Source organism: Ambystoma mexicanum, chromosome 6q (genome assembly GCF_040938575.1).
Source record: "Ambystoma mexicanum isolate Mex_15411 chromosome 6q, UKY_AmexF1_1, whole genome shotgun sequence".
NCBI classification, from domain to species: Eukaryota; Metazoa; Chordata; class Amphibia; order Caudata; family Ambystomatidae; genus Ambystoma; species Ambystoma mexicanum.
The window spans coordinates 649001210-649017728 of record NC_090937.1 but is presented as its reverse complement, the minus strand read 5'-3'; the positions used below and the strand labels follow the sequence as shown (position 1 = coordinate 649017728).

Sequence of the window (16519 nt, the reverse complement as noted above, 5' to 3'; positions counted from 1 at the left end):
TTAATTCTTTTCCTGCTTTCAGCAGTTCAGACTGGCTGTTACAGGTTCTTGGGATGGGTAATAGAGGGAGGCAGCAGTTTTGTTTTTCTCCCCCTCTTGTGGGAAAGGGGTATAGGTTACCTGAGATATGTCCCTGGGTCTCAAGAGTGCCTGAGTGGGTTGACCTACTCTGCCCTCAGTCCTACCATTCCTGTAGCTGTAAACGGTCTTGGAACGGTCCGGCTTTTCATTGTGTAACCCAGAGGGATTATGGGAGTTGGTTTCCTTCCCTTCTTACCCTATGGAAACACCCTTGGTGACCTTGTGTTGCATCTTGCATAAATGTACCTGTGTTGAACAGCTTACAAACCAAGGCAAGCATCCTATGTGCGTTATTTTGACACGTTTTAGCAAACACATGGTGAGATGCATGTCCAAATGAGGGATCAGACTTATTGGGTTTGACATGTCTTATTTTCAAACACGGGTAACACACACAAATAATCATGAAACATTTTCAATTGTATTTGATGCTGATTGAAGTACACACAGTTCAGGTGCAAATGACATGTGGAAGTGCTGACATAGCCTCTAAAGCTCTGTTATATTTAAAATAGATTTTTTCTATGTGGTCCACATGGAGACGTATCGCACTGTGAAAACATTGTCTTATGTTTAATACTGAAACGAGTGCCCACTGAACGACCATTATCTGCTTTTCTCATTCTGTTGTGAAAACAAGCAAACAGAGGGATCCATACACATGGAAGCTATTTGGTAAACCTAGTGAGTGCTATTTTAAATGGAGCAGGGCATTCAATTGAGGCATAATGTTTTACCACTCCATTTAATACTCTGCCCCATTTTCCTGCAATGACAAGACGGGGGAGGGGCGCGGAGCAGATATAAGATTTCCTCCTTGCATTTCTTCTGCGTCTTTTCGTCTTTTCAGTGCATTCTCTTAGATGTTTAGATCTGCGTGACATTTTCATGCATGTGTAAAACAGGTGCATTCCTATTGAAATTCTATGACAAGACTGGAGGCGAGCATTATGCATCATCTTCATTTATTTCTACTCTTCAGCAGTTCAACAAAACATATATAAAACCATGAAAAGTGTAGAGCAAAACTTTTCTCTTTTCAAAACTACAATATCCATGAGCCTCTGTAGTCCATGCCCTTTCCAACAGTCACAACCCACTTCCTGTGCTTGGGCTCCTCCTCTTCTTTTACTGCTCTTCAAGCAGATAAGTACCATTTCTTCCCTCTCCGCATGTCAATGTTGTAATGACTGGGTTTGAGTGCAAGATTAAGATTATGTCTAGCACAGTATGTGTGTGAAAGAGAAGATTTGTTTATGTAGCATATAAAGAAAAAAAAAATAATTATAATTTCTGTAATAATTAACCAGAGTGTTATAGGCGCGTAGTTTAGTAACACGGATGCATGCTCTTGCGAGATTAAGTGTTTTTAACGTAGCTACGTATCGGAGTAGATTCCGCGAAGGTTTTGTGAGGCAGAGATTTCGTTCGCGAGGCTGACGACCCCGTGTCGTAAGACCGGCACTCCAGGGGTTTAGTCAGCCTCGCAAAGACACGCAGCGCCGACCGCGCTGGCATCCGCAAGCCGGCCCCCACCCTTGGAGAGGTGGAGCCGGCGCCCGCGAGACTCAGAGCGCGGCCGGAGTGCTCGCGAGCAGGCAGCCCCGCCCACGGGTGGGCGGAGCTACCACAAGCCGTGTGTAGGCTCTACGCTCCTAAGCGTTAGCCCCCACCCGCGGGTGGGAGGAGTTAGGCGCGTTACTCGCGCATCAGGACGCCGCTTTTGTGCGACGTGAGAGTTTTTCCTTACACACCGGCAGCAGAGCGCTCGGAAGAGCGAATAGCTTACATTGGCTTGATCAAGGCCCTGATACCAGCTATCATACGATCGTGAGCGCCGTTGATCCAGGAGAGCATATTAGGAGACTGCAGGTCCACATGGAGAGAGCTGCTGAGTCAAGACACTGCAGATCCCTTATACTGTTACTCAACAGAAGATTGGCGCCTTAGAGACAAAGGCTTACTAGAGCCTCAGAGCTAAGGACATAAGGTGCAGCCACTGAAAAGAAAAAAAAAGAGAACAGAGTTAAGAAGTAAAAAGGACTTTTACTGACTCTGATTTATCAATCAGGAGCAGTGGGCGTGCTAAGAGACCTGCCTCATGTATATTAGGCACACAGCATTTCAGAAAATGTCAGAGTTCGAGTGGAGCGAGGAGGAGCAGTCGCAGGACCTCGCAGCTAGCTCTAAGCAAGTGCTGGGGAGCTCTCTGGTTGATGCAGTGGCAGAGGGCGCCAGGCCCCTACATGAGAGGCTGGAGACACTGGAGGCTATGCTTTCGCAGCCTAGTAGCAGCACTAAGGACTGGAAGCGCACGCCCACAGACCCCTTAAAAGGGGAACTCAGGGGGAGTAAAACAGCCCTCAAGAGGAAAGCCTCAGACGACCCCCAGGCCGCTTTGGAAGGGGCAGCGAATAAGGCCCCAGAGGTGCCTGACGCGTTTGCTAAGCTGAAGGAAGCTTATCTGCAACGGCAGCGGGTGCCGAATCTCATGACTCCCTCTCCAGGGGATGAAAATAAAGGAGATGACCCCGGCTCGGAAGATGAGCAGGCTGACGATCAGACCTCACAGGAAGACGAGGAGGTCGAGGAAGAAGACTGGGCGAAACCCAGTGGGGGCAAGAGAGCACGGAAGGAGAAACACCTTCTGGAACCTCAGGATGATATGTTTGACCCGGAGAGCATCCGGAACCCGAGGTCCACCGAATGGCAGCCATCCCCCCCGAGTGGCACAGTATATGGCAGCAAGACTACGCAAGCCTTTGGACAAGGAGGTGAGACAACAACTGCGAGCAGAATGCCCGTGTCCAGATCTCCCAGGGAAAGTAGCGGAAAGCCCCAGAGCTCGATCCGAAGATGCTGACCTTCGTGTCAAAAACCAATAAAGACCCCCGTAAGGGTATCGATAGGTCCTGGAAAAGTTGCCAGGAACAGGTTTTAGATTTGGCAGGCCCTCTAGCGAAAATCATGGACCTCGCAGAGAGTGCAAGAGACACAGGAGAAGAAGTGGACCCCGAAGCTCTCGCGGAATGGGCCCAGAGAGCAGTATGTCTTCTTGGGAACGCCAATTGCGCCATCGCTTCGGAGAGGAGGAAGGGCCTTTTGCTCAAAATAGATTCGAAACTTAGCAACCTCTCCTCATATGAAGCGGGAGAAGGAGCCCCGGGCCTCCTGTTCGGAGAGACCTTTGGGAAGGAGATGGGCCGGTTTGTCGGGACATACGCTTCCCTCGAGAAGGCTAAGGCATCGATTCGGAAAATATTCCCAAGTAGAGTTTTTGGAGGGACCGGCCGCTTCGGAGGTCATGCAGCCGGTCGCAGTCAAGGAGGCAGAAGACCTCAGAACCCCAGAGCGCAATACTGGGAAAACAAGAGCCAGGATACATTCTTTCCGTCCAGAGGGAGATTCCCGAGAGGCCGCAGATCCAGGGGATCAGGATGAGGTCAAGGATTTACGCCAGGTGAGAGCGATTCAGTATCCTCCTGTAGGTGGGAGGATGCGCATGTTTTCAGAGAGTTGGCGCGAGCTTTTAAGGGATTCCTGGATATTGCAGACCGTCAGAGGGCTGCAGCTAGATTTCATAGAGAGCCCAGTTCAGTCTGAGACTAGCGCAAGCGGAACAAGCATGCTTAGACACCGAGATAGCGCAGCTTGCCCGCAAACAGGCGATGGAGAGATGCGAGACGGCCCCCAAATTTGTGAGCAATATGTTCCTAGTGGGAAGGAAAAGGTGCGTCCAGTCATAAAACTCAAAGAGCTGCACGGATGGATAGTATACCGCCACTTCAAGATGGAGGACATACATCAGCTCAGGGACTCTCTAAGAGAAGGAGACTGGCTAACGCGTTTAGATCTGAAGGACGCCTACCTCACAGTCCCGGTCCTCAGAGAGTAGAGACCATACCTAGCTTTCCGCTGGCAAGGACAATTCTGGCAATTCAAGACAATGCCATTCGGGCTTGCTTCAGCACCCTGGGCATTCACGAAGCTGATGAAGCCAGTAGCAGCGGCATTTGGAGAGAAGGGCGTCAGACTGATCATCTATCTGGACGACCTCTTACTCCTGGCAGAAGATCGAGAGGTGTTAGTATACCAAACGAGATGGGTACAAGAACTTCTAGTCTCACTAGGATTTCTGGTGAACACAGAGAAGTCCGATATCATACCAGCACAGAGATTAGACTTTCTGGGGTTCGTACTAGACACAAAGAAAGCGACTCTGGAGCTACCAGCTCGAAAGCTCAAAGATATAAAGAGGGAGATCAGGTTATGTTTAGAGAAACAACGGATATCCCTCAGGACATTGGCGAGGATAGTTGGGCTGTTAGCAGCATATATTCAGGCCATATTCCCAGGGCCCCTGCACTACGAGGCTTTACAGAGGTTGAAGATAAAACATCTACAACAGGGTCTGAAGTATCACCAGCAGGTGCCTCTAGATCAGGACTCCATTACAGAACTAGAGTGATGGTTAAAGAATATGGAAGCTTGGAATGGGGGAGCCATATTCGGAGACAAGCCGGATCTGATAATAGAATTGGATGCCAGCCGGAAGGGCTGGGGAGCCAGATGTGGGACCCTACAGACCGGAGGCAAGTGGAGTGAAGAGGAGCTCCGTCTTCACATAAACTGTCTGGAGCTCCTGGCAGGATCATTCGTGATCAAGGCCTTCACAAGAGGAAGGGGGAAATCTTGTGTACTGCTGAAGATGGACAACATATCAGCAGTAAGGTACCAGTAAGGTACCACCTAGGCGGTACAAGGTCCAAGATGCTAGCAGAGCTAGCGAAGGACTTCTGGCTCTTTTGCCTATGGACAGAAACGTCAGTGACTGCAGAATACCTACCAGGTTCGCTGAATGTCGTAGCGGACTGGAACTCTCGTTACCTGACCGACTCCAGCGATTGGAAGCTAGATCCAGCAGTGTTTCATAAGCTGGACAGGAGATGGGGACCATTACATATGGACCTCTTCACTTCTCGGCTCAACACACAGACGAGCCTCTATTTCAGCTGGAGGCTGGACCCGGGAGCGCAAGGAACGGATGCTTTCCTGCAGGATTGGGCAGGAGGCCCGCATTACGCTTTCCCTCCCTTTGCGATGTTGAGCAGAGCGCTAGCGAAGTGTCGGAGGGGGAAAGCGGAACTGGTATTAGTAGCACCTTTGTGGAAGTCACAAGTGTGGTTTCCAACACTAATGGAGCTAGTAGCGGACGTTCCCAGAGTCCTCCCCGAAGGAGAGCGACTGCTCACGGACCCAGTTGGGTCGTGTCATCCTCCGAGAGTGAGGGGGACACTCCCGCTAGTCGCTTGCAGGATATGAGGAGACGCTGGGCACTGCCAGGAATTTCGGCGCAGGCTGCTCAGCTTATCGCTGAGTCCTTTGCTCCATCCACTAGGAGGAGCTACGACGCAGCTTGGGCCAAATGGACAAGCTGGTGCAAGAACAGAAGTCTTCATCCCGTTTCAGCACCTGTAGTGGAAATACTGAATTTCCTGGCGCACTTATTGCAGAACGGGAAAGCTTTCCGGACAATAGGAGTATACAGATCAGCTATATCAGCAGGGCATATGCCAATAGAAGGAGTACCGGCAGGGGAGCATCCCGCGGTGGTGAGGCTCATTAGAGGATCGAGATTCAGAGTGCCGCCAGGGCCCAAATATAGTACAACATGGGACGTGGCGACAGTATTGCGATTATTAGCAGATTGGCCATCGGATAAATACCTTTCTCTTAAACAGCTATCAGGTAAACTAGCTATGTTATTATGTCTGATTTCATGCAAACGAGTGTCAGACATTAGAGCGCTAGAAATTAACAGACGGTCCTTCGGTCCGGAGGGAGTCGCATTCTCCATAGCCAGGAGGACCAAGACAGGCACCTCCACAGTGCATTATCCGTATTTTCCGAACAGTTCGAAATGGTGTGTTGCACGGTGTATTAAAGAATACGAGAATAGAACAGCAGAGAATAGAGCAGTAAATACTACTCAGTTATTAATAGCGCGCAGGAAGCCTTATCACGCAGTGGCATCAGCTACCATAGCTAGATGGGTCAAAGAGGTCATGCAGGCAGCAGGTGTGAATGTGGACACGTATGGAGCTCATTCAGTGAGAGGAGCAATGGCATCGTCAGCCGCAAGAGCGGGAGTGCCTTTGAGTGAAATAATGCTAGCAGCAGACTGGTCAAGCGATCGTACTTTTAAAGAGTTTTACTTTAAGCCAGCAGAGGGTTTGGCTGGTGCGGTGCTGGGGAAGCTTTGAACAAGCGTAATGCTCGCCTCCAGTCTTGTCATAGAATGAAGATGACCCCTGCTAGCTGCGCAGGGAGTATTAATTCTATTAAAGACTAAGGAGGCGAGCATTAAATTCCCACCCGAGTACTGTAATGTATATAAATGTTGATGCATTATATGAGTGAGGACATTACATACACACCACCCTAAGATCTCTTATTATGTTTTCATAGGGGAAGATCAGAAGAATAGCTGAAGGCAGTGTCATAGCTGAGGGTATCAGGAGTCCGGGAGAGCACCGGCAGTTGAGTTTAAAGTTCAGAAGACCCTCCGCACCGTTGGCGAGGATCAGTTAAAGAACATGAGTGACTGTCAGAATGAGTAAAAGCAGAGGAGGAGCCCAAGCACAGGAAGTGGGTTGTGACTGGTGTAAAGGGCATGGACTGCAGAGACTCATGGATATTGTAGTTTTGAAAAGAGAAAAGTTTTGCTCTACACTTTTCATGGTTTTATATATGTTTTGTTGAACTTCTGAAGAGTAGAAGTAAATGAAGATGAAGCATAATGCTCGCCTCCTTAGTCTTTAATAGAATTAATACTCCCTGCGCAGCTAGCAGGGGTAATCTTCATTGGCTTGGCTTTGCATCTGCTAAAGACCAGGCTGATAACATGAGACTACATTAGGAAACGCTAATTTTCAGGTGCCATTTGCTGTTTTACAAGACTGAGAGGAAAATGAAAGAATAAAAGTGAGTTTGCCTCAGTTTACTCTTTCCTTCTTCCCATCGCCTTGTAAATGATGAACATTGTGTGCAGGGGACCCCACCGAACGTAAATGCTAACATTGGTGGTCCTCTGTATGCAGTTTACATTAATTGCAAAATGAGGCTGAATGTGTCATTTTGTGAAAACTCATATACTGTATCTTACGAATACTGTGTTTTTATTCTCAGAACACAACCTCACGAATGGACAGTTAGTTGAAAGATTCCGATTTTGTAAGATTTTGTGAATCTGATATCATGGAAGAAATGCATGTTTGGACACAGGTGTTAATCTTATGATGCACATTCTGGTCGGCTGTAATTGCAATAAGCAGGGTGGATATCAGCCCTTAACTGCTGCTGAAGTGTAAACATTTTTGCAAAATCCATGTTATTCAATAAGACATGCACCTTTGGGCTAAGCACAGCTCTTCGAGATGACTTGATAAAAACATGCAGTGGGAAGGCACGGTTCCTAAGAGCAATTACCAAAGTGGATGAAATTTGTAATTGAAAACTGTATTACAAAAACCTGGGTTATCTACCTATGAGGCGTAGACCTTAGCACGTAGGGCTGCTACCCAAAACTAATGATTAAATGGATAACTCCAACTATTCAGCAGGACATGGATAACAGAAGAACACCCATAAGTCATGATTGGCTGGCATGGAAGTAAGGGTTATTCAATTGGGCATCATGGGTGGGCCTATACGCTCTACAATTAGCTGCACAGGGCAGCAGTGACAAACATACCCGCGGCTATGCTCCTGGAAGAAGCCAGACGGGTCAGTGCTGGAGGCTTAGTTGAGTCACACGTTTGACTGTCTTGGTAAGAGAAAGCATGCTGCTAATTCTAATGGATGGGCCATGATTGTTTTGTCTATGGACCTAGAATTTGCACTTGGCAAATTTTTGGAAATTCTAATGTTGATGCTTGCTTACATAATTTGGAGACAAACCTAGCATCGATGAGAAAAGGCAAACAGCATTTAATATTTCATAAAGAAACAGTAAGTCTCATAGGGCTAAAAAGTGGCACTTTTATCAGTTTTTCCAATTTCTACTTTTTTACTGTTTCAATATTTTTGGGGCCGAAATAAGCCATTTTTTGCAACATATTTTTCTTTTCCATGTTACACCATGAGAGACCATTGAGAGACGCCATGATGTATTTTCATCAAAAAGATGTTCAACTACCCCTGTGCTGGTGACATCCTGAGTTTATCATGATACCGAGTTTCTCTGCAGTGTGTAATAACAGCATGTGCTGCCCATCATATCTCTTTGGGCAGGATACGTTTATCCATCAAAGAACACAGGATGGAAGAGATGCAGCCTTTGCAGGGAGATTTAAAATGTTTAATTTGCTATTTATTAAACCCATAGCTTTTGATTGCTTCTAGTTTGTTTTAGTTAACTACCCTTAAAAGCCATGGAAATTTGAGTTATTTAATCCTTTTTCACTTAATGGATTTTACAGTGGTTGGAATACACTCTCCAGTCCCATTGTTTGCCAATTCTACAGCACTACCAGGAGTATAATTTTAAGTTTACTATATCACAATAGCTACACACACACACCCGGCTTGGTTGTAAGTTACTTTGACATTTTAGAAGTAAAAAAGAAAACCGTAGGATGCTAGGGCTCTCTATTCAAGTACTTTATTGTTAATATTGTGAACTGCATATTTTTTACTATACTATTTTGTTTTATTATAACATGCATTTTTCCATACTGATACACAACATTACTATGACGAATAAAAACATCACCAAACTAACCAGACCAGGACACATCCACCTTCCCCACCCCTTTAGCTTTCCCCATGACACCAGATTATTTGACTACTTGAAAACTCTTTCAGTCCCCTTTACAACAAACTCAACTCCACTCCGCCCTAGTCCTGCCAAGACATTGATGCATCAGGGAGGCCAGACATATCCTTACACAGGGGACAACTTTGCCAAAATCTAGTGTTTTTTCCAGGCATCCCCTTTGTTTATAAACCATTTTTAAAATCTCCATGTTGGTATCCCTGCTGACCTGCCAGTGACCCACTGAAGGTAATACGTCGGAGCACCATAGTCTCGCAATGTCCCTTTTAGCCAACACCAGGGAAATTCCCAAGAACGCCGCCTTATATGCCTTAAAGGAGGTCTCACCCAAAACCACCTATTAGGCTTCTGCTTCCAGACTTGTTGAAAAGTGGAACATGACCCTCCCATGTGTAGAAATGTCCCTGCATCTTTCTTACATTTGTCAGGTTTCCTTCCCCTATTCAGGCTATTTTCCCTTATTCAAGTTTCTTTCCCATTATTTCTCTTTTATTATCCTTTTTTAGATTAGCCTTGTGTGGGTGGGAAGTTTTCTATTGTAGTTGGTTTGGCCTTAACTTCCTGATTCAGAATCCTGGTTCTGACCCAAGGCAAAATGGAGTTTCACAGTGACAGCTCTGATTGGTTAGATGACACTGCTGAACAACAATGAACATTCTAAACTGTCACTCTTTGCCTTTCATCATCAAAATCCCAGCTGAGAGGACGTGTGTAGTGGCTGCTTCTGCTTAAGACTTGGGCCTGGTGGACTTTATCCTTGAGGTGCTAGCAGTTGAGCGGCTACTTTCTTGGGGGTTTCAGGAGAAGTTTTCAGCTGTCAGGAATGTGACTTGAAGACAGGAAACTCGGAAGATCTTTAGGAAATCGTTCTGGAGATAAGTGACTTTGTTAAGAGATTATTAGACTGCCGCTCTGTATCTCTTAAAGACATTTTAGTGAGAACTTGTAAAATGTTTTCTTTGAATTTATATTTTTGAACTGTTTGAGTGAGCTTGAGATTTAGTGCGAGGTTAACGTGTGACGCTATTTGTTAAACACGTACTACGTGTAATCTGAAACTAACCGTTGAACCTTGGGCGTGTAAGTGAAAATAGCGCATGTGTTTTCCAGCGCGTGTGCTTCCTAGCGCGAGAATCTGTTCGTCGCGTGAGAACTCAATTGCGCGTGTGTTTTCCAGCGCGTGTGCTTCCTAACGCGAGAATCTGTTAGTCGCGTGAGAACTCAATTGCGCGTGTGTTTTCCAGCGCATGTGCTTCCTAGCGCGAGAATCCGTGCTTCCGCGTGAGAACTCTATTGCGCGTGTGTTTTCAAGCGCGTGTGCTTCTGCACTAGAACTCAAATGCGCGTGTGATTACCAGCGCGTGGGCCTTTTAACGCGTGAACTCGACCGCGTGTGAACTCTTTTGCGCGTGGGTTATAAGGCGCGTGGGAATTAGGCGCGGGAGTTCAACTGCGCATGTGTTATCTGCGCGAGAATCCGTTTGCGCGTGAATTCTGCTTCGCGTGTGTTTACAAGCGCGTGTGTTTTCTGCGCGTGGACTTTTCTGACAGTGCGCGTGTTCTTCAGCGCGGGAAGTTTTCAACGTGCAAATCTTCAGCATTGAGATCATCTGCGTGTGTGCTTAGCATGTGTTTCTTCAAGAATTCTCAAACTCTATTGAATTGTAAAAAGGTTTTGGAAACTAAAGAAAAGTTTGAAAGAAAAAGAAAGAAAATATTAAAGACAATTTAACTGGACAATTAGTGAATTTAGGAAAAAAGGCAAAGTGCAAAACTTTCCAGGTTTGCCCAAAATAAGAAGTTGCTGTGAATTTAAAGAGACTCAAGTAAGAGAGATTTTCAGCTTCTTTAAAAGCTTCTCTAAGAAATTTCAAGAGAAGAACCAGGTATGATTCTTACTTATTAGTTAAGGATTTAAAGTCTTTCCAACTCTAAAGGTTAAGTAAGTAATAAAAGGATTTGTATCTGCTTTTCTTATATCCTCTGCAGGTTCAGCTTTGGTTAGCCTTGACGCAGTCTGCCTGGTGTTGTTTTGTTATCCACTTCCCCCTTTCCCTTTGGGGTGTAGTTTGAAGAGCTGAATTAATATCTAGTTCTGGGAATTACATTTCAGGGGGATTGTCGGGGGTTCAGCAGCTTCCGCGGACACAGGACCTCTCAGCCTGACAACATTTTGGACACCTGTCATCCTTCCCTTTCCCCATCTAATACTCTAGAATGCAATACATTCTATGTAGAATCTTGAAGTAGATCATAGCATTTTCCATTAATAGCTATCCCCTTAGCTGAGCCTAATGCAGCACTCCAGTCAGCTTCTTCTAGTGGATAAGATCCCTCTCCCATGTCCCCTTAAATTTGTCAAGTGTTTTAGATGGAATTGATGCCACCTATCTATATAGGCAGTCAATATTGGTTTCTCATCAAACTTCTCTGACATCAACCATTCCAAATGCGACTCTTGGAGGATATTAAGTGCCCCACTTTATCCTATACCCAAAGTGTATCAAATTTGTAGGTATTGATACACTTTGCCCATGTCCAATCAATATTTTACCTGCAATTTAATTTCAATTTAATTTCATTATTTTTTTGTATTTGTAACGCGCACATGACGAACTTAATCGTATATTGGCGCAGATGATATAGATCAATACGAGGCCCCCAAAAAATAAGGGGCCATCTACCTGAAGAGAAAGGTTTTCAGTGCTCGACTAAATTGCAGGTGAGAGCTCATGGTCCTAAGTTGTAGAGGTAGAGAATTCCACAAACTGGGACCAAAAACAGAGAATCTTCTGTCACCTCGGGATGTATAAGCTGAGTGAGGAATGATCAGGAGATGACTGTCGCTGGAGCGTAGTTGTCTCATTGGGTGATATGGCTGAATTAGCTCTCTTAGATACAGAGGAGCAATGCCATTTATGCACTTAAAAATGATGCAGGCTGTCTTGAATTTAATGCGGTGAGCAATTGAAAGCCAGTGTAGCTCCCGACCGTATGGGGACACATGAGTAGATTCGTTTAATTTAAATATCAGTCTGACAGCCACATTCTGTTCTCTCTGAAGCTGCTGGAGCTGTTTGGAAGGGATGCCCAGCAATTGACTATTGCAGTAGTCAAGATGGGCACTGGTTAACGCCCCTACCACAGAAGCATGATCCTCTTTAGGAATGTAGGGAAGTGCTTGACGTAGCATTCTCAGGACAAAATGGACTGCTTTAGTTTTTGCTCCCACCTGTGCTTCACTGCCAAGATCTTCTTGCCACATACATCCCAGGTTTTTGATTTTTTATACAAATTTTAAACTTTTGCCCAGCAATGTTGGGACAGGCAATTTCTTGGCAGCCATCAACAGATGCTTAGGTCCGAATAATATAATTTCGGTCTTGGCAGCATTGAGCTGTAAATAGTTCTTCGACATACAGCTGCTCACTTCTGCCAAACATGGCCTCAGTTTGCTAAATGCTTCCTGAAAATTGATGATTCGTACAAATATCTGGGTATCGTCAGCATATGAATGGAAATCCAACCCGTAGCGTCTTAAGATTTCCAGAAGCGGTCGGATATATAGATTAAACAGCAATGGAGACAGGGAGGATCCCTGCGGCACTCCACAGCTCCGACGGTTGAGGTCTGACAGGAACTCTCCCAGTCTCACACGCTGCTGACGATTAGTCAGAAAAGACCTGAACCAGTTCAATGCTGAATCAGAGACTCTTCCTTAGCTGTTCCAAGAGGATTTCATGATTTACTGTATCAAAGGCCACGAACAAGTCTAATTCCAAGAATGGTACCACTCCGAAGTTGCCCAGAATATACCCAGCTTTATTAATGCCATGTTCAGCCCAGCCCTTCAGGCCCTGTATGTTATTTACCCTTGGAAGCAATCTATTTCATTGGTATTCTCAACGTCGGCCTGTTCTTCCATCAAATCTTGCCTGTTGAAACTTGCTCAGAGTTCGCAAAGCCACCCGCTGTCTTTTATTGTACCATATAAATGCTGATAATAAACGATTCAGTGACTTGAAAAATGTTGTGGCTAGGTAAAACGTCAAAGCTTGAAAGTAGTAAAGAAACCGAGGGAGGGTCACAATCTTTATTTATTCCATACGCCCCAACCACGATATATATAGGGGGTTCCAGATGACTTGTCTTGGGTTGCCAGCGCTCAGGACTGCTTCTGGCGCTGAATATTTGGTCTCCCCCCCACCCCCGCATCCCGATGGAAATCATCCGCCTGGCCTTGGGCATCTGATCGATGGCTACCATGCTCTTACTGAAATGTGGCCTGCTATACCTGAAGGCCCTCACCAATCCACAGTGTGACCTATTAAGATTGTTGGACTTAGACATGGTAAACAAAGTAAACAAATGTGCCATAAATTATGTATGAATTTTTGATTTTGATACTTTGAACCTCACTTGTATCTCACGTATTTTAAGAATTATGAACTATGAATTGTACTGCATTTATACATGGTACTTTCCTTTATCTTTTTACATGTTTGTATTATTTTTATTATTATTCTCAATATGGTTTTATTTTCCTTTATGTGTAAAATCTTTAACTGTATCACATTAAAGTATAACTAAATACATTGAGAGTATTAAGTAGCTGGGGATAATTTGCCTCATATAGCGTTGTTAAAGATTCCGTGAAGTAGATCCCTAGATATTTGATCTTCCCTTCCGCCCACTGAAATTGGGTGCATCCCTGTATCTCACCTATTTGTTCCCTAGATAGTGTAAGGTTCAGAATCTCTGATTAATGCGTATTCATTTTTAAACCAGACACTTCCCCAAACAGAGACAGCTCAGCGGTTATCTCCCTTAAGGACCCTGCAGGGTCCGAGAGCACCAACAGCATATCATCAGTAAATGCCATTGTTTTGTTTTCACATCCCCCAAAATAAATACCTTTCACCTGCGGAGCTTCCCGTATACGCTGCAAGAGAGGTTCCAAATAAATCGCATAATGCAAGGGTGATAACTGGCACCCTTGTTTGGTCCCCCTCTCCAATCGACTCAGGCCAGAAACCTGTCCATTAATGGACAAGCGTAAAGTAGGGGTTTGATAATTCACTTGAATCTTTCGAAGATAACGTTTCCCAAATCCCATAGTTGTCATTATTCGAAAGATAAATAACGATTCCACACGGTCGAATGCCTTTTCGGCATCCAAAGCAAGAAGAACCGCTGGATTTCCACGTCTCTCAACCTTTTCTATTAGATGACATACCCGTCTTGTGGTGTTAAAGGTTTGGCGCTGTTTACTGAAACCCGCTGGATCGGGTCCTATTAGAAATTGAAGTCTGTCCTCCAATCGAGAGGCTAAAATCTTGGTGTCCCAGGCAATTGATCCAGACTCTGTTAATTCCAGTGTTTACAGGAATGAAAACTGGCCTCCGCTGGTGGTTGGATTTCGCCAGTCATTTGGTGGGGAAGCCATTCTGAGATCCGTCTCCTCAGGTCACGTTAGCAACAGACTCTCCCCTGTTAGGCCTGGTGCACAACATTGGGCCACTTGGAGGTTCTTGACTTATGGTCTGCCATCAATGGGGATTGCCATATCAACTACCTCAAGCTTCCAGCAATCTTCCTTGCCTTGAAATCTTTTCAAAGTTATTCGGATTTGGATGGACAACTCAGTTGCAATGTTCTATGTGAACAAGCAGGATGGGATAAAATCTCAGTTTTTAGTAGACCTAGTCATTCAGATTTGGGAGTGGGCATTACAGAACGGTATTTGGCTGCAGGCGGTTCATAACCCGGGCCAAGAGAACATAGCAGCCGACTCCCTCAGTCGCCAGCCTGTATCAAACCACGAGTGGGAATTGAACTTTCAAGTTTTGCCCCAGATCTTTTCCAAGTGGGGGATTCTGACCGTAGACTTGTTTGCAACACACTCTAACAGGTAACCTCAGCTTTTTGCCTCCAGGGAAGCCATGTGTCTGGGCTCCCTTGGAGATCCACTGGAGATTTTGTGGGACGAGATGTCAGCGTTTGCCTTTCTACCTCTCCCCTTAATCCACCAGGCATTGCAGAAGAGAGCGCACAACTTCACTCTAGTCTTCATAGCTCTGTGGTGACTAGCCAGCATTTGGTTCTCAGAGATAAAACATCTATCTGTATACCCTCTGATCCAGTTGCCGGAGATTCCCGATCTCATGCACCAGAACGATCAACAGGTGTGGCATACCTCCCTACAATCCCTCAGCTTGGAGGCCTGGTTCCTGAGGTCAGGTCCCTTGCACTGCATATGCAGAGGAAAATATGCGCATCAGCCAAGCAGCATGCAAACCCGTCACACAAGCTCAGTACCGGAGCAGAAGGCTCAGTTTCTGTCACTCTTGCCTAGATAAACAGCTTGATCCTCATTGTCATGTCTCGATAGATTGTGTCCTTTCTTTCTTATCAGACCTTGCATCTACCAGCATTCATGTACATTCCTGTCGAACATATTTGTCTGCTATTGGGGCTTACCTTAACACTGACTCATGTTCATTCACCCTCACAAATCAAGTGATAAAGTGGCATTTTGCTGGTCTTACTCAACTTCAGACATAATCTCATCAAATGGTTCAAAGATAATGACCAGTAAGGCCTTACATTTAGCCTGCGCTGCAATTAGTCTTCAGAGTGCCCTTTTTACAGTATATCTTGTCTATATTTTATTACTCCTATATTGTATGTATCTACGCAATCATCATAGACCAGTTATGCATCTGCCTTTCATCTACATTGTTAATAGACTGTAGAGTGCCCTACTTATTTAACTATGTCCTGATACCTGTACAGTGCCTTATTTTCTCATGTATTGTATTTTTTATATGTATTTATGCACCCAGCATATCCTTTTATTCTTGCTACTGTATATACCGACCTGTACCCTATTTCGCCACTATGTAACCTAAGCTGAAAGTCTTCTTGTACCTTTTCCTCTGTGCCCTGAGACCCCCTGGTCTAGCATGCATTACAAATAAATAAACAAACGAAACAAACATTTGCTCCTGTCAAGCTGCCTCATCCTAAATTGAATCTCAATGTGGTGCTCAACATGCTTTGTCACAAACCCTTTGAGCCCATGGAAACGGTGAAGTTGAATGTGGCCTTTCTGGTCACCATTACTTCGGCTAGAAGAGTAGGGGAGCTGCAGGCTCTCTATTGAAGAACCTTTTCTGGCGTGCTCCGCACACACCGTTCCTTTCTTCCGAAAATTGTTTCAGACTTTCATATTAATACGTTTATTTATTTACCAGTGTTTTTTTCCAGACCCTGCATCAGACGCCGAAAGGGATAGAAAAAAAAAGACTTCAGAACCTCCTCATCTTTTTGTCACGTTTGGGAATCCAAAAAGATCATAGGCCTCTAAAGCCTCTATTTCCCGCTGAATAGCATCCTGCATTTCAGAAGGTTACACAGTTTAGAGATTTCAAGCCGCAAGGGCATCCATGCACACCTGGTGCGGGGAAAAGCGGCTGCAGTAACCTTTCAAAAATACTTTCCTTGGGAAACTATCGCTAAGGCAGCCACTTGGGCCTCTCCCTCAGCGTTTTGTAAACACCATTACCTCAACCTCAGTTCACAAGCCAACACTCAGTTCAG

The 16519-nt window shown here is 45.2% G+C and overlaps 1 protein-coding gene across 4 annotated transcripts in view; it reads left to right on the top strand.

The window, feature by feature from the left end:
* Positions 1-16519, top strand: part of LOC138516193 (uncharacterized) — a 402743-nt gene that overhangs the window by 353681 nt on the left and 32543 nt on the right. The window lies entirely within an intron of this gene.